This window comes from Miscanthus floridulus, chromosome 9, assembly GCF_019320115.1.
Source record: "Miscanthus floridulus cultivar M001 chromosome 9, ASM1932011v1, whole genome shotgun sequence".
Taxonomy (NCBI): domain Eukaryota; kingdom Viridiplantae; phylum Streptophyta; class Magnoliopsida; order Poales; family Poaceae; genus Miscanthus; species Miscanthus floridulus.
The window spans coordinates 111,405,538-111,424,268 of NC_089588.1; the positions used below are offsets into that span (position 1 = coordinate 111,405,538).

Here is an 18,731-nt window from a genome sequence, read left to right on the forward strand (position 1 = left end):
TGATTTCTAGAGACACATAGATAAAGGCAAGCAGAACATGTGTCTCTGAAAACCTATTTGAGATGCTTTCTGTAGTAGAGAAAATAAAATAATTAAAACACAAATAAAATAATTAAAACACAAACATCACATGATGACAGTCAAGAGCATGGCTGCTCTCCGAGATCAAGCCTCATGAGTATATATGTTCTGGCACTACCTGAAAATAGAATATCTTTGAGGGCCAGCAGTTTCTTTGAGGGGCGAAATTGAACCCCTGACGATTTATCATTACCTTGGGGGTTGTATGAAACCATCAAGAAAATACATATTGTTGAGTGCAACCGCCAAAGTAATTCCATATTTTTGAGTGCTACCAAAATGCTTATTCATCAGTAATCATGAAAATATGTCCTTGGGGTATTGCATTTTCTTGACGTTGTTAAAAAATCAGACCTCATGTTTGTTTCCTTGGCAACCAAACCCCCAAGGAAGTTTTTAATCCTTTTTATTGATATATAATATGTATTAATTGATGCTTAAGTTTTTAATTATATTAGAAGGTGCCTCTATTTTAAATTTGGATCTAGTAGTAGACACAAAAATCTCGAGACCGGCACTGACGGAGATCCCATGAGAAACACTACGTAGAATATGATTTGTAGGGGCAGCTCCAGAGGCTCTGTAGGGGCGGTTTGCCCAGCCGCCCCTACGCAAGGGTCTCTACAAATCATGTATTTGTAGGAGCGATTGAGCCGCCTCTACAAATTAATTTTCGGAAATCACAAAAAAGAGGCAAAAAATAGCATTTTTTTAATCCGAGGAGGTCCCCACCGGCAGCCACACCACCCACTCTATTGGAGTACCATTTTTTCACTATTTTTGCACACTTTACGTCGGGTGGGATTCAAACCCATAACCTCTTCCTCGTGCATAAACTCCTCTACCACTGCACCTCATGTTCACCTGTGTCTACAGTCCATTTTGGTTCCCCACATATTATACAAAACTGAGCATAAATTGATTGTTCGAGGCCCTAAACTAATTCAAATGAAAAAGTTGTCAACTACAAAGTTTTATAACTTTTCGAGATCTACAACTTTCATTTTGATAGTTTCTCCATCCGAGGTCACTTATAAAATTTGAATTTCAAATTTAAGAAATTCGAACGTAGTTTTCCATGACAAGATGATTTCAAATGAAAAAGTTATCAACTACAAAATTTCATAACTTTTCAAGATCTACAACTTTTATTTTTACTGTTTGTCCATCCAAGGTCGTTTAAAAAATTCAAATTTCAAAATTTTGGAAATTCAAACGTAGTTTTCCTTGACAAGATGATTTCAAATTAAAAAGTTGTCAACTACAAAGTTTTATAACTTTTCGAGATCTACAACTTTCATTTTGGTTGTTTCTCCATCCGAAGTTGTTTACAAAATTTAAATTTTAGTGCTTAATTTTTAATACTCGCCGTCTATTTGTAGGGGCAGCTGGATATAGAGCCGCCCCTACAAATCCATTTGTAAGGGCGGCTCATTTGGCAACTATTTGTAGGGGCGGCTCAATATAGAGCCGCCCCTACAAAGAAAGGGAGGTGTGCCACAAATCGTTTTTGTAGTAGTGAAACCACCCAAATTGCCTACTAGGTCATTGCACTCTGATCTCTCTGGAGCAGGACAAAGACGGTGATGACCTCGACGAAAATGACCACAGTACAACAATCCCCATTGGCGTGTAAGGTACCTATAAGCTAGAAGGATTGGGAAAGCTTTCCAGCTTGATGCACTCGATGGGTGTTGTTAACTTCAGCACGAGCGTGGGTCCACAGGCGATGAGCGAGGGCGTTTTGGATGAGCTCGACCGAGAGCCTTACCCTGCTGCACCTGCACTGCACAAGCTCGGAGTGTCCGGCATCAACCGGCCGGAACAACAGCTAGCCACAGGTTTTTTTTTTGTGCCATGTCGGATCTCCCTCGTCATCTGACATCCTCGTCATTGCAGGGGCAGCTCGATGAGGACGACAGTCAGGCTGCTGAGTGCTTCCATTCCATCTCCATCTCCGACAAAACTAGGGAGACCCTGGCGAGCCTCAAGTTGTAATGTACGTACGCTGGCAGTTTGGACGGGCCAGAGAGCTTCGGAATCTCAGAAAATTGAGTACATCAAGATGTAATGTATGCACCCACGTAAAGAAAAAGTTTAGCTGGCTAATTGCTAAAGCTAAACTTTAGCCAATTAAACTTTAGCCGGGGGTGTTTCAGTGTTTGGATACTCTAGCTAATTGAAGACCTTAGATCATGTTACCCCTCCTTGAGGCCTGTTTGGGGGGGAGGAACTCACGGGCTACTCTTCCTGGTCCCGAGTCCTGACCGCGCAGGAGGAGGAGGTCGTGGCCATGGCGGGTGCGGCCAAGCGGAGGAGGCATGGCGAGGCAGGAGCGGCTAGGAGGATCATGCGCGGTGAGGCCTGCTGGGAGCCACGGCACACGCTGTCGGGTGCTTATGGAGGTGTCGGCGACCTTGGTGCTTGCCGCTGGGTACTTGCAGAGGCCTGCTGGGGGCGTGTCCTGCTCGCGGGAGGAGGTGCAGTGCTTGCGGAGGTGCCAGCACGTGGGAAGAAGCCGCATGCAATGGAGGTTGGGGTGGCGGCGGCAAACGGATTGCGACGAATGTGGACTGAGTGCTTGGATTCGGAAAATATGCGAGGGCAATTTAGTCATTAGCCACTTTTAGCTGCCATTAGCTAGGTTGAAATAGCTAGAGGGATTGTGTACGTTTTGACCTCTAATTAAACTTTAGCTTGTCTTTTACCTAGACCGTTTGGATCCCTAGCAGCTAAATTTAGCCAGCTAAAGTTCTAGCCGGTTGATCAAAACAGGCCCTCAGACCAACCCTTGGTACTGCTGGCTGGCAGCACGTATATGTACTTATAGCTTCTGCTGGTTGGGGGCGTCGTGCCCGCATGAACCTTGAGCAGCCGCGAGGAGGAACTCATGCAGCACGACATTCTGGTGGGTTTTCTTTGGCAATTCAATTCCCTGCATGTTGCCTTCTTATTCTTTGTTCTTTCGTCAGTTGAGTTGAAGGACGATGATTCGATGTACGTACTAAACGCTTATTCTGCGAAACACAGCTGGGCACCACCACGAGGAGGAACGAGAAGCATGGGCAGTACGGAGGCTTCTGGCTAGCCGAGATCATGCAAAAGGCCATCGTTGCCGCTCGCACACGCATCAAGTCCAACCCACCTGATATCTTGCTCGCCAGCTTGCCCAAATCCGGCACCACCTGCCTCAAGGCCCTTGCCTTCGCACTCGCCGTCCGACGCCCTGCACCCGCTCAGGCACCACAACCCCCACGACTGCGTCGGCTTCCTGGAGATGATGGTGACCCAGGACGACGACGAGGCCCTGCTTCGTTCTCCACGGCCACGGCCTCTTCTGGTACAAACACACGTTCCCTACTCCCTGCTTCCCGATGCCATCACGGCAGAGGGCTCCGGGTGCCAGCTCGTGTACGTGTGCCGGGATCCCAAGGACATGCTGGTCTCCTTCTGGAACTTCTACCTCAAGGAGGCGGCGACGTTGGCCGCCGCCGGTTGCAGCGGCGTCTGGGTCGGGGAGTCGGCGGCGGCAGGCCTCACCAAATTCGAGGACGTCTTCGAGCTCTTCTGCGAGGGACGGTACCCCGGAGGCCCTTACTGGCGCAACGCCCTGGAGTTCTGGCACGAGAGCCAGAGGAGGCCCAACGAGGTGCTGTTCCTAAGGTACGAGGACATGCTGGGAGATCCGGTCGGTAATCTCAAGAAGCTAGCGGCGTTCATGGGGTGCGCGTTCTCCGAGGAGGAGGAGGCTGGGGTGGTGGAGCAGATCGTGGAGCTCTGCAGCTTTGCGAGTCTCAAGAGCATGGACGTGAACAAGAATGGCAGTACGGTGCTGGCCTTCAGGAATGTGGCATACTTCAGGAAGGGGCAGGTCGGCGACTGGAAAAACTACATGACGCTGGATATGGCGGCGAGGCTGGATAAGATTGTTGAGGAGGCCACTCGAGGTTCTGGACTCACCTTTGCGGGCTCAGTCTCATAATTAATAAGATTTTTCAACTCGCCGGCGCTCTAAATAATTCCGTCTTCGAAAGAATAAAGGTACCTTTTCCATGGACAGCGAGGCACCATGGCAGTATGATAAAAGTGTTAAGGATGTGGTGTGTTTCGGTATCTGTGGTTGTACAAGAAAATACGGATCACATATCTTGTTTTATAATGAAATTATGTTCTTCATTTCTGACACCGCCATCGTTCCTACTTTAATTTCTTAATTAATAATGGAGAGGCACATGGTTGGACCAGTGCTGATTATTTTTTTAAGGGAATAGGGACTTATATTAAATCATGGCACATTACACCCCAAATTACACATGAAAAAATCTAAAATTAAAAATACATAATATTCTATACAGATTCTTGCATTGGCTTTTCCCCCCAATGGCTTCTCTCGGACACCGAAATCAAAGTGCAGTCCTTATGCCGAATCCAACAACTAACCCCAAAACGTTGGACATGTCGCAAGATCCAGTGCTTCGAACCAATCCAAAACACATCTAAATAGTTGAAGGAACATCGGCAGTTGCATCGTCAGGTACGACATAGGCTGCAGAATCAGAGAGCTCGAAATCCTCTACGCGACCATCGACAATGAGATTGATGACCCGGAGTCACAGTCCTCTTAGGGGGCTCCCAGAAGCACTCCTCCTCTTGTAGATAAAGACCACAAATTGACCGCCTGCCGATGAAATCAACGCCTACAACGGCAATCTCATCGTAGCAATCACCGAATTCATCGCAAGAAAACACGATCCTGACCGAAAATCATCTGATTTCACCGGAAGATTTATTGGACTAAACTATAATCAACTGGATAGAAAAACTGCGGAAAAAATATGGGTCCCCTCCCCTTCTTGTCTCCAGTAGACGCACCAGAGAGGAAGAAGGAGAGGGGCCCTTGGTGCGACGGTGGCAGCGGCAGCAGAGCGAGGAGCGGTGACGGCGGTGACGACTCTGTATGAGGCATACCTCTATTCGTCCATTGTAATGTTTCTGGACCAGTGCACATTTCATCTTGATAAAAGAATAAGGTCTCTCTTTTGGTGGAGCTCCCAACAAAGGGACATTTTTATCTTTTCCCTCAGAATAAACTATGAGCTAGTGAAGCAGGGTTCAAAATTTACGAATGTTTGTTGTTTCAGGTTAATGCATGTGCTTTATTGCAAGTAATCAACTATAGCCTCACTCATATTTTTCTATTGTTTGTGTTTCTCACGTCTAGTTTCAACTTTTAACAACTATATGTATGCTCAGGATGTCAAATTACACAAATAGCGACAAATTATAAAGTACCAAGACTCAATTTTACATAGCGATTAACATCCATTACATTAATACATATACATCTTAATTAACACAGCACAGCGAAAGATGATTCTTAATCTTGTCTTGAAGCTCCATTCTCCATGGGACAGTTGACTGGGGAAATACACACACTCCCTCTACTCCTTATAAAACAAAACAAAGATCCACCTTCTGGTATTCATCCATCATTTTACACAAGTAGTGAAATAAAACAAGCGTAAGCAAACACTACTTAACAAGCATAATATGAGGTGATGCAGAGGCCCAAAGGCTGGACCACTACTATTGAAAATATTTTTACCAACACTGTTTTCATTGACAGTTCTATTAAAGTCGATGGTGATACATTATCACTGCTACATTTGTTAGAAATCGAACATCATAAAATCCTACGCAAGTGCGTGTTGGATAAGCAATGACAGAAAAAGGTCAAAGATCAAAGAACCGGATTAAATCAAGTGCCCAACATCATGCCAGCAAATGCATGAGACTGAAGGCATGCAAGGGCAGGGCAAATCATATGGCCGGAGGCCAGAAGGCATGCACGCACGGACACACCCGGGTATGGGTATCGGTATAGGAAACTGTCACAAAGAGGTTCACCTCAGTAGCTAACAGGACCGAAAACACACACATCACTACTGCATTAGGTGCAATTAGAGTAAATAATCATAAGGGGCCTGACGTAATGCAGAAGCTAGGAGCAATAAGAGTTACCATATATATATAGTGGTTGACTACATTTGTTATACGCTACTACTGACCTTCACTACATTCCCATTACTACCACCCTTCACTACGGGTTCATAACTTGAAAATCCGACAATGATTGAGGCTCCTAAAGAATTAGCAAAGAAGGTCCCTCTCACTGCCGGCTTAAGCCATAAGCCAACAGTGACAAATAGTGCGGGTTCAAGCCATGAACCGGCCATAGTGCTACTAAGACTATCACTACCGGCTGGTGGCTTGAGCTAGCAATGATAGCTACACAACACAAAATCCTCCTTCCTCCTCCCTCCTCTCTCCCTCCGCCCTTTTTGCAATTGTAATTCATCCACCATTCTTCCAATACTAATATGTCTGTGAAAAAAAATCTAGATTTTAGACAAAGTAGTAGGTTGGTTGGGGGAGCATCAAGCCTTTTTGTTACCATTTTTTTAGATAAAGGAACTGTATTTCAACATGGAACCATGCGCTGAATATAGGTGGACAAATATAATCACCCTTTTCTTTCACACTCAATTGTAAGCTTACAATCATGGTGTGTAGTCTACATTTAGATAGCCATATAGCCTCCTTGTGTGTGGAATTTGTATTTTCCATATTGGTTTTCCTTAAGTCATATTAGGATGTAATTATATACAACTTTTTTATAGTTAATAATTTATTCCTTGAAAAAAATATGAGGGGAGAAAAAGACTTCCATTCCCCTCAACTTATCCCTTGAAAGAGTAAGAGTAAGCTTAATTATTGACTTCTTTAAGCTGCCCACTATTGGAATTACGGGTGAGTTAATGAGTTTCCATAACTCCATGAGGTTTCCAACAGAAGCATTTAATCAGTATGGCTTTAATTGAGGCATAGTAGGAACAATCCATAGATCACCCACATATATATTAAAAAATATTAAAATTTACGATACATAATTATGCCTTGTTTAGTTCCTCCCCTAAAGTTTACTCCCTATCATATCGGATGTTTAGATACATGCATGGAGTATTAAATATAGACTAAAAAAATAACTAATTGCACAGATTGTGACTAATTTGTGAGATGAATTTTTTAAGCCTAATTAGTCTATGATTTGACAATGTAGTGCTACAGTAAACATATGCTAATGACGGATTGATTAGGCTTAATAAATTCGTCTCGCGGATTACTGACGGATTCTGTAATTTGTTTCTTATTAGTATCCGAACACCCCATGCCACACTCCCACGTAACGTCCCTAAACTTTACTCCCTGGATTTAAACACCACCTTAGTATTATTAGATAGATCATTGAATACATTTCCATAATAAACTTATTTGAAGATATGAATGTTTCTAATATTTTCTATAAACCTGGTTAAACTTAAGAAAGTTTGACCGGCACAAGTCTCATAGCGACTCTTTTTATGGGACAGAGCAGTATATATATATGGCGATGTTTTCTCTCATGTACTAAAGACATGACATAACCTATATAGGGTCAGTTTGTTGCCAGCAACACCTAAGGTTAGATGTTTGCCACACTTGTGGCTTGCCACATTATGTGATAAAATTAGACTGTTTGGTTCGTCACTAAGGTGTAGCCAAATTTCGATGGTTGTTGTTTGGATGGTTGCCACAAATATTTGACAAAATATTACAATATTACCACATATGGTTAAACTATATTATACTAAATCAAATCAAATTAATAATAGATAAGAAAAAATAGATTAAATAGAGATTGATAGATAAGAAATAGTAGCTTAAATATAGATACCGGGGAGGGGCTGTGAGGGAGCAGGGCGATGCGGCAAAACGCCGGCCGCCCACCAAAACCAACCCGACCGCTTCCTCGCAGCCAAGGGCAGCCCTGGAGAAGAACTCGTCGTGGTGGGCGGGGTGGGGACGATAGCGTATCCATGGAGGAGGAGGTGTGGCGACAGAGGGCTTTGTCGCGGAGGTGGAGGAAGACCACGCCACACGTTTGACGTAAAAAAAAATCGTGGCGAATGCTTGTTCCAGACGTGGCGAGCCATGTTTCAACAATCAACTAAACACACCTTCCTAAGCACTTGTGGCAAACATAACTTTAGGCGTGGCAGGGTGTGGCGGGGCAACCAAACAGGCTCATAATCTTTACTTCTTTTAAGCATCACCATTAATTACTACGAGAGTTTAGCACAAGCCTAAAAGCATAATATAACCCATGGTGACGAATAATACGGAATAAGACTATTTTGAAAGTTTGAGGGGGGACATTAGTGTGGCTTAGCTATAAATTCCTAGATTTTGAAAATAAGTCATTATAATTTATGAGTTCTGCATAATAATTTGTAATTTAGTTTGTCTTTTGCTTTATAGCTTTGCACATTGTTTTTTTAATTACTTTTCATAAAGCTAATACTTTTTATTGTTATCATATATATTAACTTACACTTAATTTAGTATATTTATATTAAGGGGCTCTGTTTTTTTAATTTGGTTCTAGGCCACGGAATTCTCGAGACCGGCACTGACACGGCGATCGTGAGAAACCACCCAAATCCCCTAGCTAAGGTCATTGCACTCTCATCTCCCTTGCGAGCAGCACAAAACGGTGACCTTGACGAAAATGACCACACTACAACCCCGGCCGGCCCCCATGCATTGTCGACGTCAGATTTTTTTCTTTCTCACCTCTCACGAGACAAGGACCACAATCTATGAGATGATAGCAACAGGGGCCGCATGTTTGAAAGATCGATGATCACGTGCTACTCTGGCGGTGTCACGTCGTCCCTGGCCGTTGTGAAAGTTGACCACCGAACCGATCGATCGACTTGCTAATGGCGTGGAAGGTACCTAGAAAGCTTGGGAAAGCTTTCCAGCTTCCACGCGCTGGGTGTTGTCAACGTCAGCGCGACCGCGGGCCCGCAGGAGATGAGCGAGGGCGTCCTGGTCTTCTGGATCGATCGAGAACCTTACCCAGCTGAACGAGCTCGGAGTGTCCGGCGGCATCAACCGGAACAACAGCTATAGCCAAAGTTTTTTTTTTCTGGAATCCCCTTGTCACTGCAGAGGCTGGCAGCTCGATGAGGACGATCGATAGTCAGGCTGCCCAGGCTACTACTTATACAAGACTGCGGTCGTCCTGTTCATGGCCGTTTCTGCCCCATTGGTGTGCGCAGCGCAGCTCACACTGGGTTGGTGATGGCTGCTTCCGGTGGCAACATCGAGGTCGAGGAAGCCAATTAGGCTCCGTTCGTTTAGCCGGTACGACGCGAGGAACCATTCCTGATGTGAAAAGTTCAGTATAAATTAAGTAGTGAATCCAGTCCGAAATTCTTCCCGGCGGCCCATCCCCAGGAAGCGAACGGGGCGAGAATGCCGGGGGTGGTCGCCGGCCGGCTTGCCGAAGGCCGACCCGGCGGCGGCGAGCCTGGATGCGGCCCACTGCACCGTGGCCAGGATGGGTTGCCAGAGTGAGTTTTGTATCGTTGTTTCCTTCCATGGGCCCAAGATGACCCAGCCCACTTCTCTTGACCATTGGCCGGTCCAACAGCCCACCAGGGTCCTGACAACCAGACAGTAAAATCTGCACCCCCGTGTATACGCACCCACATGTTCATCAACAAAATTGCAGAGCTTAGATGGTTTTCCAGTGTATTTAGTTCAAAACTCACTCTCATCACTGTAAATTGCCAATACAGCATCACCTGGAACAGCATAGCTAGATTAATAACGACAGTGACAGTCTTTAATGCATTGATAAGAGAGACAGTTTGTCATCGGTGTACAAACACTAGTAGAGAACAGACCTTTGATCCTCGGCCAAAATGGGCTCTAGTCCCGGAATTTTTTGCCCCCGGGACTAGAAATACCTTTAGTCCCGGTTGGTGGCTCCAACCGGGACTAAAGGTTCCTGCCCAACGGCTACTGCGCCAGACAGAGGTGGCAGGGACCTTTAGTCCCGGTTGGAGCCACCAACCGGGACTAAAGGTATACTTTTACTCCCGGTTGGTGGCTCCAACCGGGAGTAAAGGTCTACTCCCGGGCCGTGGCTGCGCCCGGGGTTGGAAAGTTACCTTTAGTCCCGATTGGATCTATCAACCGGGACTAAATGTTCTCCCTTTATAAATCGGCCGTCTCCTCCTTCCTCCCCGAGCCCGAGCTCAGCACATTTTGAAGCTCACTGCAGTAGTGTTCTTGCTTCCTCCCTCCCTCCATTGTTCCTCCATCCATTCTTCGATTCCTCCGTCGATTCTTCAGTTGTAAAGGTTACCAATCTCATACTCTCATTTTTTACCATTTTCTTATACCATTTTATTCACTATATATATTTATGGTTCTTTATTGTGGTTTTTTTTCATTTGTAAGCAATTTGAGCTCAAAATCACTTTAAGCTTGCATATTTACATGAAAGAAGGTTAAAGTATATATAAATATAAAGTTAGAAAATAGTTAGAAAATTATAGCAAATCCTTACTAGTTGAACTTGCGGACCGTGTTCAGGTCGGCGAGGATGTTCTCTGCCGAGCGGTAACGGACGTCAAGGAGGAGCTTTGATTCTACGAGGGAGAGCGATAACGGTCGTGGAAGACCGTGTTCCCTTCCTCGTAGAATCGGAGCTCTTCCTTGACCAAGTACGGTGCCGTCCGGTGGAGAAATCCTCGCCGAGCTGATCACGTAAGCAAGGTCAACTAGTACGGATGGTTATTTATTCACATGTCCCGATATCGTCGTAGTAGTCTGTCAATCACCGTACCTAAACGTAGTATATATAAATAAAAACTTAGAAAATAGTTAGAAAATTATAGAAAATCCGTACTAGTTGAACTTGCGGACCGTGTTCAGCTCGGCAAGCATGTTCTCTGTCGAGCGGTAACGGACATCAAGGAGGAGCTTTGATTCTACGAGGGAGAGCGACAACGGTCGTGGGAGACCGTGTTCCCTTCCTCATAGAATCGGAGCTCTTCCTTGACCAAGTACGGTGCTGTCCGGTGGAGAAATGCTCGCCGAGATGATCACGTAAGCAAGGTCAACTAGTACGGATGGTTATTTATTCACACGTCCCGATATCGTCGTAGTAGTCTGTTATGTGTGTACATTCCCATTCTTCTGTTAATTTGCGGAAATATCATATGAATTACTTACCTGCCGCAGTAAAAGACGAGAACACAATGACCATTAAAAATATCATTGTTTAGAGATCTAGATAATTTTATAGTTTGTTAATTTTATTTGTTTATAAAAGAAGAAATTTATAGTGTATTAAAAAATGAGTATAGAGAGTAGATGGCAACTGCTTCCGGGTCCTCGGCCTCTCATGGGTTTCCAAAGCGACTTAGGCCGGGCCTTCCTCTCATTCCATGCGGCAAGTGTCGTGATGAGATGAAGATTGTGATGGAGTACCGAGTGAAGAAGGAGGGTCCCAACAAGGATCGTATCTTCTACAAGTGTCCGGATCGCAATGTGAGTTATTTTATCGTATTTAATGATTATGGTTAGTTTATACCTATTTTCATGATGGTTGTGATTAAAGTTCTAGTTTTTTGTTTTAATTTCAGTGGGATGGCAGTGGACGATGTTCAGGCTTCTACTGGGAGGAAGAGTATGTTGAACTCGTGCAAAAATATCTTGCACAACAGGCAGATACGGCGGCTAATGAGGCAGTGATCCAGTCGAAGAAGCCCAAAGATGTTGCACAATCGGGGGATCTGTCTGTTTTAGTTGAGATTGGTCGCGAAATCCTTGTGCTCCTGAAATGTATTTTAGCTTTAGTTCTTTTAGTGGTAGTTGGGATTGTCTACATTGTAGCGATGCTTTCATAAATTTGTATCTTTTGTGGTGGCACGCATGTTGTATAAATAATTAATTAAGATCTAGGTTTTAATATGATATTTATGTCATGTAATGCAGATGAGCCGTCATTGGATGTATAATGCTGATCGCCGCTCACAAGAGTTCATTGACGGCGTGCATTCTTTATTACGTGCGGCCGAGACAAACAAACGCGACGGTTTCATGTGCTGCCCATGTGCCATATGTAAGAATACGGTGGAATATCCTTGCTCAAGGACTCTTCATTCACACTTGTTCAAGTCGGGTTTCATGCCAAACTATATTTGTTGGACAAAGCACGGAGAAACCGGTGTTGTAATGGAAGAAGATGAAGAAGAACAATGGGACGACAATGATATTATTCCTGATGGTGCGTGCTTCAATGATACTGCAATGGGAGAAGCTGAAGAAGAGGTAGCCGCAGAAGATGAGCCGGCTGATGATCTTTGTCAGGTCATTCGTGATGCACAAAGAGAATGTGAAAGTGAAAAGGAGAAGATCAAGTTCGAGCGGATGCTAGAAGATCACAAGAAATTGTTGTACCCAACTTGTGATGCAGGGCAGAAAAAGTTGGGAACCACACTAGAATTGCTGCAATGGAAGGCAAAGAATGGTGTATCTGACAAGAGATTTGGAGAGTTACTAAAAATCCAAAAGAAGATGCTTCCGAAGTACAATGAATTGCCCGCCACTACCTACGAAGCAAAACAAGTTGTCTGTCCTATGGGGCTAGAAATAGAGAAGATACATGCATGTCCTAATGACTGCATCCTATACCGTGGCAAAGAGTACGAGAAATTGGATGCATGCCCGGTATGCCATGCATCGCGGTATAAGATCAGGCGAGATGACCCTGGTGATGTTGAGGGCGAACGTCCACGTAAGAAAATCCCTGCCAAGGTTATGTGGTATGCTCCTATAATACCACGCTTGAAACGTCTGTTCAGAAACAAAGAACATGCAAAATTGTTACGATGGCACAAAGAAGACCGTAAGGTAGACAATATGTTGAGACACCCTGCTGATGGGTCCCAGTGGAGAGCAATCGATAGAGAATTCTCGGAGTTTGCAAATGACGCAAGAAACTTAAGGTTTGCTTTAAGTACAGATGGTATCAATCCTTTTGGAGAGCAGAACAGTAGTCATAGCACTTGGCCTGTTACTCTAAGTATCTACAACATTCCTCCTTGGTTATGCATGAAGCGGAAGTTCATTATGATGCCTGTGCTCATCCAAGGCCCGAAGCAACCTGGCAATGACATCGATGTGTACCTGAGACCACTTATTGATGAACTTCTCATTTTGTGGAATAAAGAAGGTGTACGTGTGTGGGATGAGTACAAACAGGAACACTTTGATCTGCGAGCATTGTTGTTCGTAACAATCAATGATTGGCCTGCTCTAAGTAATCTTTCAGGACAGTCAAACAAGGGATATAATGCATGCACACACTGCTTCGGTGATATTAGAGGTGTATTCTTGAAAAAATGTCGAAAGGTCGTGTACCTTGGCCATCGTCGATTTCTTCCTGCAAATCACCCCGTAAGAAAGAAAGGTAAGCATTTTAAAGGGAAAGCAGACCACCTGACCAAGCCTCGCAACCGAACCGGTGAGGATGTACTCGATATGGTCAATGATGTGAAAGTCGTCTTTGGAAAAGGACATGGAAGCCAACCTATTCCGAAAGACGCTAACGGTCACGCACCCATGTGGAAGAAAAAGTCCATATTTTGGGACCTACCCTATTGGCAAGTCCTGGAGGTCCGTAGCTCGATCGACGTGATGCACCTGACGAAGAATCTTTGTGTGAACCTGCTAGGCTTTATGGGTGTGTATGGAAAGCCTAAGGACACATTTGAAGTACGACAGGACCTGCGTTGTTTGAGAGAAAGAGACAACCTGCATCCAGAGAAGACAGATGATGGACGCCATTACTTACGTCCTGCTAGCTACACTCTAAGCAAAGAGGAGAAGGAAATCATGTTTGAATGCTTAAACAACATCAAGGTACCATCTGGATTCTCCTCGAATATAAAGGGTATTATAAATGTGACAGAGAAGAAATTCTGTAACTTAAAGTCCCATGACTGTCACGTTCTCATGACGCAATTACTTCCAGTTGCATTAAGAGGAATTCTACCTCCAAATGTACGTCTAGCCACCGTAAAGCTATGTGCATTCCTCAATGCAATTTCTCAGAAGGCAATTGATCCAACTGATCTAGCTAAACTACAGAATGATGTGGTTCAATGTCTCGTCAGCTTTGAGTTAGTGTTCCCTCCTTCCTTCTTTGATATTATGACACACCTCCTAGTTCACCTAGTCAAGGAGATTTTCACTCTCGGTCCTGTGTTCCTACACAACATGTTCCCCTTAGAGAGATTCATGGGAGTCCTAAAGAAATATGTTCACAACCGTGCTCGCCCAGAAGGAAGCATCGCCAAGGGCTATGGAACAGAAGAGGTCATTGAGTTCTGTGTTGACTTTATTCCCGACCTTGACTCGATTGGTGTTCCTGAATCGAGACATGAGGGGAGACTAAGCGGAAAGGGGACACTAGGGAGGAAAACATATATTGGTACGGATGATGATTATTTCAATAAAGCGCACTACACAGTTCTACAGAACTCCTCTTTGGTAGATCCGTATATTGAGACACACAAGGATCTCTTACGATCCGAGTTTCCAGGCAAGACTGAAGCTTGGATTACGCATAAGCACATGGAAACTTTCGGCGGTTGGTTGCGAAAAAAATGTCAAGGTGATGAGAGCATCCATGAGCAACTGTATTTATTGGCTATGCAACCATCATGGCATATCGTCACATACAAAGGGTACGAGATAAATGGGAACATATTCTACACAGTAGCCCAAGATAAAAGGAGTACCAACCAAAACAGTGGTGTCCGCATAGATGCCACAGACCCGAATGGGAATAAGCAGACATATTATGGACGCATAGATGAAATATGGGAACTAGAATATGCACCTACTTTGAAGATCCCATTGTTCAAGTGCCAATGGGTCAAGGTGACCGGAGGCGGAGTAACAGTAGACAACGAGTATGGAATGACAACAGTAGACCTTAGTAATATTGGGTACAAAGACGAACCATTCGTCCTTGCCAAGGATGTGAATCAGGTGTTCTATGTCAATGATATGTCTACCAAACCAAAAAGAGGGAAAAACGATAATGACTCAACCAAAGAGCCAAAGCGCCACATAGTTCTTTCAGGGAAAAGAGTCATCGTGGGAATTGAGGACAAGTCGGACATGTCAGAAGAATATGAAAAGGATGACCGAATTCCGCCCTTCAAAGTGAACAAAGACCCTAGCATCTTGGTAAATGATGAGGACACTCCATGGTTACGAAGCGATCATAACCAAGGGACATACGTAAAGAAGAAGTTCACTGCTGTGCCCACTTGATGATATAGTGATTTAATATAGTGTGTGTTTGAGATATTATGTAATAATTGTGAATTCAGATGTTTATTATGTCATATTTCAAATTAAATCAATGTTTGATTTGGTGGGATTTCTCTCTCAAAAAGGTAAATTAGGATACTGAGTGATGAAAAATTAAAATATTAACGTTAAAATGATGTGAAAACAAATTTCCTGTCCAAAACCAATAATTTTAATAATTTTAATTAAACACTACATTTTTGCATTAACGAAATAATAAATATTAGTTACATTATGTTTTATAATTCTAACAAAAAATAAAAAAAGTTAGGTTATCGATTTTTCCTATGTGCAATAAACAAAAATAAAATTCATATTTTTAACAAAATAATTTTATGCCTTTTATTTAATTTACTATGTATTTAATAAAAACTATTGCATTTCTATTGTATTTAACAAGACTATTGCTTAAAACAGGCGGGAAACGAAACTGCAGGCCACCTTTACTCCCGGGTGGGAAGCCCACCCGGGAGTAAAGGTGGGCTGCAGTTTCGTGGCCCGCCAAAAAAAGCCTTTACTCCCGGTGCGTGTTACCAACCGGGAGTAAAGGTATACCTTTACTCCCGGTTGGTAACACGCACCGGGAGTAAAGGAACCTTTACTCCCGGTTGGTAATACGCACCGGGAGTAAAGGGTTTTTACTCCCGGTTGGTGGCTAGCACCGGGAGTAATTCTCCTCTGCTATATAACCTCCAGCGCCTGGCAGATCGATCTGCTCGTCTTCTTCCTCGTCGAACACCGCCGCCCGGCCTCTTCTTCGACTCGCGCCGCGTCCGTCGCCAATGATGAGGACACTCCATGGTTACGAAGCGATCATAACCAAGGGACATACGTAAAGAAGAAGTTCACTGCTGTGCCCACTTGATGATATAGTGATTTAATATAGTGTGTGTTTGAGATATTATGTAATAATTGTGAATTCAGATGTTTATTATGTCATATTTCAAATTAAATCAATGTTTGATTTGGTGGGATTTCTCTCTCAAAAAGGTAAATTAGGATACTGAGTGATGAAAAATTAAAATATTAACGTTAAAATGATGTGAAAACAAATTTCCTGTCCAAAACCAATAATTTTAATAATTTTAATTAAACACTACATTTTTGCATTAACGAAATAATAAATATTAGTTACATTATGTTTTATAATTCTAACAAAAAATAAAAAAAGTTAGGTTATCGATTTTTCCTATGTGCAATAAACAAAAATAAAATTCATATTTTTAACAAAATAATTTTATGCCTTTTATTTAATTTACTATGTATTTAATAAAAACTATTGCATTTCTATTGTATTTAACAAGACTATTGCTTAAAACAGGCGGGAAACGAAACTGCAGGCCACCTTTACTCCCGGGTGGGAAGCCCACCCGGGAGTAAAGGTGGGCTGCAGTTTCGTGGCCCGCCAAAAAAAGCCTTTACTCCCGGTGCGTGTTACCAACCGGGAGTAAAGGTATACCTTTACTCCCGGTTGGTAACACGCACCGGGAGTAAAGGAACCTTTACTCCCGGTTGGTAATACGCACCGGGAGTAAAGGGTTTTTACTCCCGGTTGGTGGCTAGCACCGGGAGTAATTCTCCTCTGCTATATAACCTCCAGCGCCTGGCAGATCGATCTGCTCGTCTTCTTCCTCGTCGAACACCGCCGCCCGGCCTCTTCTTCGACCTCGCGCCGCGTCCGTTCGCCTTCCGTGACACCGGCGCCGCCGTCTTCTTCCTCGTGCGGCCTCCACCGCGCGCGCCCGTGCCCCTCCTCCGCGCTTGCCCGTGGCCCTCCACCGCGCCCTCCTCCGCGCCCGAGGCCCTCCACCGCGCGTTGCCCCACCGCGCCGGCCCGAGGCCCTCCAGTACGTACACTGCCGAGCTTCGAGGTGATATATTCGTCGATCTCTTTGTACATTCGTCCGAGCCCTCCACTGCCGAGTTATAGATCACGTCGAAAACTACAACTTTGGTGTAAGCCATGTCAACGGTCGAGGTCGATTGAAAATTCCAAATTTTGAATCACAAAATCTATAGAAACTAAAAATGAATATTTGGAACTCTAAATGATTTTAAATAAAAATATATCTTAAGGCAAGTTTTGAATATTTGGAACTCTAAATGACAAGTATAATTAAGGATCACCAATGAAATTACTTTAGAAATTAATTAGATCGATGTAAATCCATGGCTTGTATAATAAACACGCTATATATTATTTGGAAACAACGCTACGAACCATCCGCTAATGATCCAGCCCATCAACCGCCATATATTCATCACTATATGATATGCCATTATTTCAAGATGTAGTTTCAATAGAAGAATTTTTTCTATCTTCATAGATCAATGTTTGTTAACGAAATTTTATCCAAATATATTCATGTAGGGTCTTTTTTTTTGAAGGATTTGTTGTAGGATATATAATGGTCAAATAGGAACTCAATTTTGATACCCAGTTTATAAACTAAGCGTTTTTTAGTTTATCAAAAATATCACATGTTTCTTCATTTGTGAACTTTGAATATACAGATATAATATATTAATGTTGCTAAAGTAATATGAGCATTACATATTTTTTTCCGGGAAGACTATCTTCAAACTTTATATCATAGCATCAGAGATCGCCTGTAGAAGAAGAAAATAAATTCTTATCATTTCGGAAATAGTAATGGTTATATGAGCAATAAGACACGTATACTTACATTTCATAATGGCTTATACTTATATTATTAACATAGAATTTTCTCATATGATGAATGACTACATGGTTGATCACATGGTACATAGGATCACAACATCACGCACCGACACCGCCCCGGCCCGCCTCACGTCGTCGTCGTCGTCAGCACGCCGGCCCGCCTCACGTCATCGTCGTCAGCACACCGGCCACCGCGCCGACACGTATATATACGTCATTTGTATTCATATGCATTTCGTCCATGCGTTTCTATGTATACGGCGGAGCACCGCCGCCCTCGTTCACCCATGTGTACAGACATATATACGGCGGAGTGGAGCACCGCCACTCTTGTCACACCGCCCTTTCTCGTGCCCTAATTCGCCCTAGTACCGACGTAGTTCGTCCTAGTGTGGCGAATTGCGTCCGTGATCGAGGGGCAAGATTTAATAATGCATATTGTTTGTAGATTTTACGCATGTAATAAGCAAAGATTTGACGTACTATATATTGGTTTTGTTTTTTGAAGCTAGATGGCCGACCCGAGAAATATGGATGAGGAGGAGTTGATGATGAATTTGATCAACACTGGCACTCAAGTTGCCGGCGATGATGGTGCTAAAAATAACGTGCAAGAGGATGTAGATGACGGGAGTCAGTACTTAGCTCTTGAACAAAATGAGCAACAACATATTGGCCAAGT

The 18,731-nt window shown here is 43.6% G+C and overlaps 1 protein-coding gene and 1 pseudogene across 1 annotated transcript in view; one reads left to right on the forward strand and one right to left on the reverse strand.

Annotated features, from left to right (window-relative positions):
• The window catches only part of LOC136484114 (LRR receptor kinase SERK2-like), a 272,567-nt gene that overhangs the window by 139,505 nt on the left and 114,331 nt on the right, over positions 1 to 18,731 (reverse strand). The window lies entirely within an intron of this gene.
• LOC136482657 (cytosolic sulfotransferase 16-like) lies at positions 2,909 to 4,294 on the forward strand (annotated as a pseudogene).